The sequence below is a fragment of the Chelonia mydas genome, chromosome 7 (genome assembly GCF_015237465.2).
Source record: "Chelonia mydas isolate rCheMyd1 chromosome 7, rCheMyd1.pri.v2, whole genome shotgun sequence".
Lineage (NCBI taxonomy): Eukaryota > Metazoa > Chordata > Testudines > Cheloniidae > Chelonia > Chelonia mydas.
The window spans coordinates 41,365,457-41,373,223 of NC_057853.1; the positions used below are offsets into that span (position 1 = coordinate 41,365,457).

Here is a 7,767-nt window from a genome sequence, read left to right on the forward strand (position 1 = left end):
TTAGGTCCATTGGCTAAAGAGTCTTGGGGCTGTAAGCTAGGGGCTTCTCTTCACATACAGCAGTACATTAGCACAGCTGTCGGCGTAATTAATCCACTTCCCCGAGAGGCAGTGGCTTTCTTGACAGGAGAAGCTCTGCCACAATTATAGTGCTGTCTACACGGGGGGTTAGGTTGGTATACACACTACTGATCTACTCTTAGGCATTTGGTCAAATCCTATTGTTTCAATCGTTCCAGATTCTCTTAGATGTGAATGACATTATTTTGTTGTGCAAGAACTTTAGTGACTTCCACAAGATGTCCTGGAAGGGGCTGTGGCTTCATTGGTCTCCAGGAAGAGACTAGGGCTTGTCTACACTGGCACTTTACAGTGCTGCAACTTTCTCACTCCGGGGTGTGAAAAAACACTCCCCCTGAGCACAGCAAGTTTCAGCGCTGTAAAGCACCAGTGTAGACAAGCCCTTTGAGAGGTCCTGTTTTAGGTAGGAAGGAAGTGGAAAGTCTAGGCTTAGCAATGTACTGAAATATACAGTAAGCCTACAAGAACAGGTACATGATTAGATAGGATCAGAATGTTAGTTGATATCACAGCTGAGTATGAGTTTTGGTCTAGGAAAGAGAAGGAGTACACTCTCACAGTGAGGGTGAGGCAGAGAATGGTCTGAGTTTCTAGATTTCTAGCAATGCCATGCTGAAGAGAAGTGTTAATAGTGCATACATCACTGCGGGGCTTAGGTCCATGGCAACCAGAGGTGAAAGTAACTTAAAGGATTTACCGGTATGCTGGAGTCGTGAGCAGGGGTCGGGGCCTCAACCAGAAGAGGTGTGGCCTTTAAATCCACGAGCCCTTTAAATCTCAATTTAAAGGGCCCGGGGCTCCGGCTGCTGTAGCAGCGGCTGGGAACCCTGGGCCCTTAAAATTACTGCCAGAGCCCCATGGTAGCTGCCGGGAGCCCTGGGACTCAGGTGGTGATTTAAAGGGCTCAGGGCTCCAGCCACTGCTGGGAGCCCTGGGCCCTTTAATTTTCTGCCTGAGCCCTGGGGCTCCCGGCTGCTGCCACCGCTACCCCAGGGCTCCTGCAGCGGGGCTCTGGTGGCGATTTAAAGGCCCGGGGCTCTAGCCACTGCTTGGAGCCCTGGGCCTTTAAATTGCTGGCCTGGGGAAGCTGCTCCCTGCCAGTACGGTCAGCCGTGTCCTGGCTCTTGCCAGTACGCCGTACCATACCATACCGGCTTACTTTCACCTCTGATGGCAACCCGAAGAGTGAACCAATGGGGTGTCAAATTGTGAGTATGAAATTTCTTTCAATGAATCAAGCCTTCCTTTGGACACAAACAGTGGCTTAGAGACAGTGGAAGAATTCTGGAGGGCCCTAAACACAGCCTGTTAGTTTTCTCTTCAGTATAAGATCTCAATTGGAGCTTATGCCCCTCACAGTCTCTAAGCAGTGTCTGGACACCAATTCTAATGGAAAAAATAGTGCAATTCCTCTGGCCTCGGAAGAGCAAGAGTTAATGACAACAATGTTCACTGTGACAGGGTCAGGCCAGATGGCTACAGGAGAGTGTTGGGTTTTTTTTGTTTGTTTAGGAGGGAAGCTTTTGTTCAATTATAAATCTGGAATGCTCTGGTAAAGGAGGCAGACTCAAACCGGAGAGGACACAGAGTGATGGAAGCCATGGGTTGGCCCAGAGGCTGTCACATAGGAAACAGGATGAGGAATGCCACCATCAAACAGAAGAGTACCATGGCCTTGGACAGGGCAAAGCCCAGGGTGACATAGGAGAAGAGCTGCTGCTTGAGAGAGGGATTCCTGGCATAGCCGATGATCAAGCTGCCAAACACTGTTCCAATACCTGCTCCTGAACCAGCCACCCCAACTGTGGCAGCACCTGCACCAATGAACTTAGAGCAATATCAATATCCCTAGAGGTAGTGCTCGGTTGGAACTCCCGGTGAGCCAGCTGTAGATGGGTACCACCAGAAAGCTGTACAGTCTGAGTCTCAGGCCTGCTCAGTACAGATATGGAAACTGGCCTTTGCAGAGCCCTGGAACAGCAGCGGAACAGAGCTGGAGAAGCAAGGAGAGCCACTGGAGTCTGCATTTTGACTGATCTGCGGACGGTCACCCCCACGCAAGCCCCTGAGCTGCAGCCTTTGAGACAGGAGAGCAAGCCCTGCCCCGCCGCTCACCTTAGAAGGCAGATATATTAGTCCCAGATTAAGCAGGTCCATTTTCCCTGGGTAAGGTAACAGGGGCAGTTCCAGAACAAGAAGGAACTTGCTGAAACAAATTCGGTCAAGCAGCCTAATTAGGACACCTGGAGCCAATTAAGGAGCTGCTAGAAGCAATTAGGGCAGGCTGGCTAATCAGGGCACCTGAGTTTAAAAAGGACCTCACTTCAGTTTGTGGTGTGCATGTGAGGAGCTGGGAGTAAGAGGTGTTAGGAGTGAGAAGGAGTACTGTTGGAGGACTGAGGAGTACAAGCATGATCAGATACCAGGAGGAAGAGCCTTAGGTGAGGATAAAGAAGGTGTTGGGAGGAGGCTATGGGGAAGTAGCCCCAGGAGTTCCAGCAGGCACTCTTGACAGCTGTAGTCCACAGGGCCCTGGGCTGGAACCCGGAGTAGAGGGTAGGACCTGGACTGTGGGTTCCACCAGAGGGGAAGGTCTCTGGGCTGTTCCCTGACGCACATGATGGATCAGCAGAGACCATGGGGATTGTTCTCCTTTCTTTTCCCCATGCTGGCCAGTGATGAGGTTAGCTGAGTGACCGGCAGGTTTGAGCCACGAGCAAAAGTGGCCAAGCTGAGGGCTGCCGTGAACCTTTGCGGCAAGCAAATTCGCCAATAAGCGCTGGACCCACCAAGGCAGAGGAGGAACTTTGTCACACCACCCAGACTTTTCTTTGGTAGGTCTCCCTTCTATAGTAAGGCCACCTTAAATTATGATTTTTTCAATATTTGGTGCGTCTTATTTTTCTGCATGTTTAAGGAAAAGTTTAAATAGATTCTCTCACGCTAACCCATCTATATTCATCCCTTCTAGTCAGTTTGCAAAAGTAGGCTGTGCTGAGATCATGCATGTATGTCAGCTCTCAGAAGTTTTGTGTACCTAGCACAGGTAGAACGGGCCATGATCCAAAAGGAATCAGAGAAAGGATACCTCTAGTGTCTGGTAGAGTTGACTACCTTGTTGTAGGGAGTCCCTCTAGTTCACTGGGCCAAGAGGGTTGGGAGTGCTGTCACCAGGGAATAGAAAAGGCAGTGGGAAGTCACAACAGGGCCTCATCTAATACAATAGGGATATTCAATCACTAGGATGCAGTTATGTTTTCAAACAGCATAAGCTCCCAGACAAGGTGATATGGGAGTGTACAGAATGAAGACTTATTGGCAATGAGGTGCCAATGTGGACCTAGGATTAGCTTGAGGGAGAGGCGAGGTCCCAAGAAAAGGGATAGAGCCCTTACTCCTATACAGGTACAGCAAAGCCACAAACCAATGTCTGTTAATCTGGAGGGGCTGCTAGTGCTCAGCAATGCAGGACAGCATTCAGCTACAATACAGCCAGTTCTCTGTCTACAACAAGAAGCAGGAATGGCAAGGAGTATAATAACACATTGATAAAAATCTGTTGCTACAGGAGAATTTTGCCCTGAAACTCCCTAGCTCGCAGGAAGAGAAGAGGGAAGTGAAAAGTGGAACAGCCAGCCATTAGTATCGACTAAGCCAAATCCATCCCTGCTGTAATTCTCTAACCTTCAAGAGGCTTACCCCAGGGATAATATTGGCCCAATATACCTATTGCTCTGAATGGGATCTGTGTTAGTGAGGTAGACGAGGAAGGAGTGAACATTCTTGCTTTGTCAGTTATAGCTAGACCCTTAGCATTTTGACACTGTGGTTCATTTGTAGTTTAATCATGTTTGGTTGCAGAAAGGGAAGTGTCTTTCTACTTGGTTGCTTTAACTGCCTTGATGTAGCACAAACTCTTTCAAGTGAGCGGGTAAAGCTGAAGAAAGGAAGTGTGAGTTTGAAAGGAGACATACCATAATAGATTATGTTATGGGGAAGCAAGAGGGGGAACTTTACTTGAAGCCTTTAAGTAAATAAGGGACAGGCCTGGGGAAATCCCATAATAATGTTGATGTGAAAGAAGATCTCATGTTTGCCTTAAGACTTTCAGAAAGGTGGTTCACATGAGCACTGCTCTCGTTTGTTTTTGTTTTTCTACCAGCATTATGTAACTCTTTGTGATTCAGGCAGATGGCATTACACTTGCCTCACCCCATACAATGCAGTGCTGTTCCCTTTGATCTCACAAGATAAACAAGGTGGGATGGGTAGTCAGTATTTGGGTAAGTGTCTTCCAAATAACACCTGAGCAGTACAGGAGTATTAGTAATACAACACGTGACAATGTCTGAAATATTAATACATCTGCATTGTACTGAGGAGGTGCAGTTTTTTTGTAGGCCATCTGTAATATTACTGCATGCTGTTAAATAGGTAACATGTCTCACTCTTTGGTGAGTGAGTCTTCATTTCAGTAATGACAAAAAAACTTGTCTACAGTTTGTATCATTTTAAATAGATTAAGTACTGTGAGATCTTCCTAGGTGAAAGGTGCTATTGCAATATGGCAGAACCTCCAAGGTTACCATGCACTATTGCATATTACACACCACTTTTCTGGTGTGGCTGTACAGTACAGCTGTCAATCATAGTCTGAAGTGAACACCTTTTCAGTGGAATTCTGGAAGCAAATGATGTCTGGAGGGGTTAATCAAGAAGCTCAGAGTTCTCTACAGCAAGGTGGAACTCTGAGGGAGCTTCTATAAGCAAATGGAGGCTCAGGAGGGCTGGGGCATTCGTTCTGGAGTCTAAGGTTCTGGAGCCAGACTGTGGGTTCCCACTGCCCAAGAAAAGTGTCAGACACTGGGGCTGGACCTGGAAGTGTACCTGAGAGGTGCAGAGTGAGGAAGAGTGGACTAGTCAGTACCCAAACCCCAAGGGCTTAGAAGCACATGGGATCCAGCCATTGGGTCCATCAACAACAGACAGGTGTCCTATGAGAGAAGGAGACTGGGCCACACTGTGGCCCTATCCCAGTAGACAAGTCCCCAACATGAAGGGGGGAAAACCTCCTAGGACAGTGAAACTGGGTTTATGTCTGTATGCTTTCATGACGAGAGCACATTTGTAACGTCACAGCAGAGAAGTAATGAATAGATCAATTACATGATTCTGTGGTACAGGATGCTATTGGAGAGACTAAAAGATGATTTAACTGGGCACACTAGCCGTAACAAAATGTTGATCCCAAGTAGTAATTTGAAAAACAAACTGGTTAAAAAGAGCTAATGACACAGAAGGTTTGAAGATAAATACGTTTCTGCAAAAATTTCCTGCTTGTCTCTTGGAATGATTTGGCCATCAGCTCATGAAGTAACAATGCTGCCCTCTGTCAGTCTGCAACAGAATAGAGTGAAGGTAGGAGAATGACTTAAAAGTGCAATACTGACAAGCATTAAGAAATATCTTGAGTCTGACTAAAAATCAATATGTTAGAATTCATTGTAGATTCTTTTTATTCACCTTCTAGTTTGAGACTTTAGGATGCACTTAGTTCATGTTTTTGAATGTTTCTCCACAACCGTGAGGGCTAGCAACTCTTAGAATAAAAGCTGAAATTTTCACATGATTACAGGAGTTGGGGATTTAAGCAAAGCACCAAAAATGACAAGATTTGCAATAAAAAGTGGCAAGAGTTGGTCACACTGAGTGATAAAGTATTTTTACAGTACAACTGTATTTCTGAGTAGTAGAAGGTTCTTTTTTTCTTAGTTAAGCACTGCTGACTACGAGATACAACTGAGGAGGATAGTAAGCTTCTATAAAAGTTAACAGCATCTCTGAGAAGTAGATATTTTAATATGGGAAATGGACAACATGGGTAAGTACCTTGTCCAAGTAGCTGATTATAACTCAAGACATCCTGGCTCCAAACCTTTTGCTCATTTCTCCAGACAACACAGCTCCTCAAGGAATAAATGTTTTTAGAGGTGCTCCCTCTAGAACAGAGGTCCCCAAACTGTGGCACATGCCCCCCTAAAGGGGGGCACGGAGGAATCTGTGCAGGGGCCTGGGCTAGCCCCCATGGGGGGGTAAGGAGGAAGTGTCATCCAGCCCCACTCTGCCCCCAGCTCTGCTTTGGTCCTGCCCACAGCCACATCTCCATCTCCCTGTCCCCAGCCTCAGCATGGGTCTGCTGCTGGCCTTGCCCCCAGTCTTAGCCGCTGGCTGCAGCTCCATTCTTGGCCCGGGCCTGAGGCTGGGAGCAGGGGCAGGCCTAGGAGCGGAGCCACACCTGGCCGCAGGCTCAGCTGCTGATCCTCTCAGCAGCCTGGCTGCAGCTCTCCTCAAGCTTATGGCCCTCCCCCAGCCTTGGGCCCTGGCCGCGGCTCTGTCCTAGCCCCAGACCTACCCCCAGCTGCAGCCCCAACCTCAGCCTCCATACCTCTGTATGCGTTCCCTTCCCCACCTCCGCAGCTGCAGCCCTGTTCTCAGCTCCAAGGTGGCATAGACAAGGGTAAAGGGGAGTGCGACTCTCAAAAGTTTGAGGACCACTGCACTAAAATGTAGACAGTACATTTGAGAAGTTGTCTTGTCCTTTGTTTTTAGCTGATGGGAAACTCTGCTGTGTGCAGCTAGCTACTTGTGCCTCTCTTCACGCTAGTAACTTTTCTAATAGGATTTTCTATACTGGGTGTGAAGTTTGCTCACTTTCCATGTAATGATAATGTTGGCCTTTCCCAACTGTGAAAGTAATTTACATTTCTTACTGGTATGGTTGTATCACAAGCAACCCACCTCTCCTACATACTTCATGGATACCTCCCTTTGCATGACTTAGATATAGAAATTAAAGCTACTACTACCAATACTGTCTCTAATAAAACTTTAATATTGGAATAAGCCTGAAAAGTGAAAACTCACTGTCCCATTTCTCCCCTCACCCTTCCTCCTCCTCCGGCCAGGCTGCAGAAGGCGGCTAGGCTCCGCACTTCACCCCTGCCTTGCACACAGCAGCAGCTGCTGCGGCTCCTCTCCAGCTTGCGGCAGGGAGGACAGGGACTGGCTGAGGGAGAAGCTTGCCCAGGGTGCCTGCATAACAGCTTAAACTCAGCTGCTCCCTTTGCGGTTCAACCCACAGGATTAGGGGCCATTTCTGGCATCCTTGTTTATTTCACAGTTGGTGTGACCAAGGGGCAGTTCTTTTCTGCCCTGGATGGGGGGACCAATAATAAACAAATACAATTAGAATCAGGGACCATTTCCAAGTTCAAATCTATCCCATTCCCTCCCCATCAGAGGATGGTTGTGATGCCCAGACTGCTTGCAGATCCTCCTTGAAATGTTACTTTAAAAAAACAACAACAACATGGAGAACATGATGGGAAGATGTATCATGATGATTGGGGCTTATTTTTGGCAAAGAAATTTTGCTAAAGCAACTAAAGAATCACAGGGAAAGCAAATAGCCTGATAGACAAAACCACAAAGATTGGTGGGGAAAACTGGATATTCAGGGAAATTATTGTGCCACCTTTGAAAGAAAAAATATTTTCCACTCCAACCTATTTATATATTGACTTAAACACCTGAAATGTCCTAAGGATCTCAGATCTTTTTGTTTTGTTTCAGTGTCCTGAGGAGTGCGGAGGCTGAAACTGACAAAATGTTCTCTAAGCACCTTGT

At 47.1% G+C, this 7,767-nt stretch overlaps 1 pseudogene; it reads right to left on the reverse strand.

The window, feature by feature from the left end:
• Positions 1-1,165: 1,165 nt before the first annotated feature.
• On the reverse strand, positions 1,166-2,212 carry LOC102929746 (annotated as a pseudogene).
• Between the last annotated feature and the right edge of the window lie 5,555 nt (positions 2,213-7,767).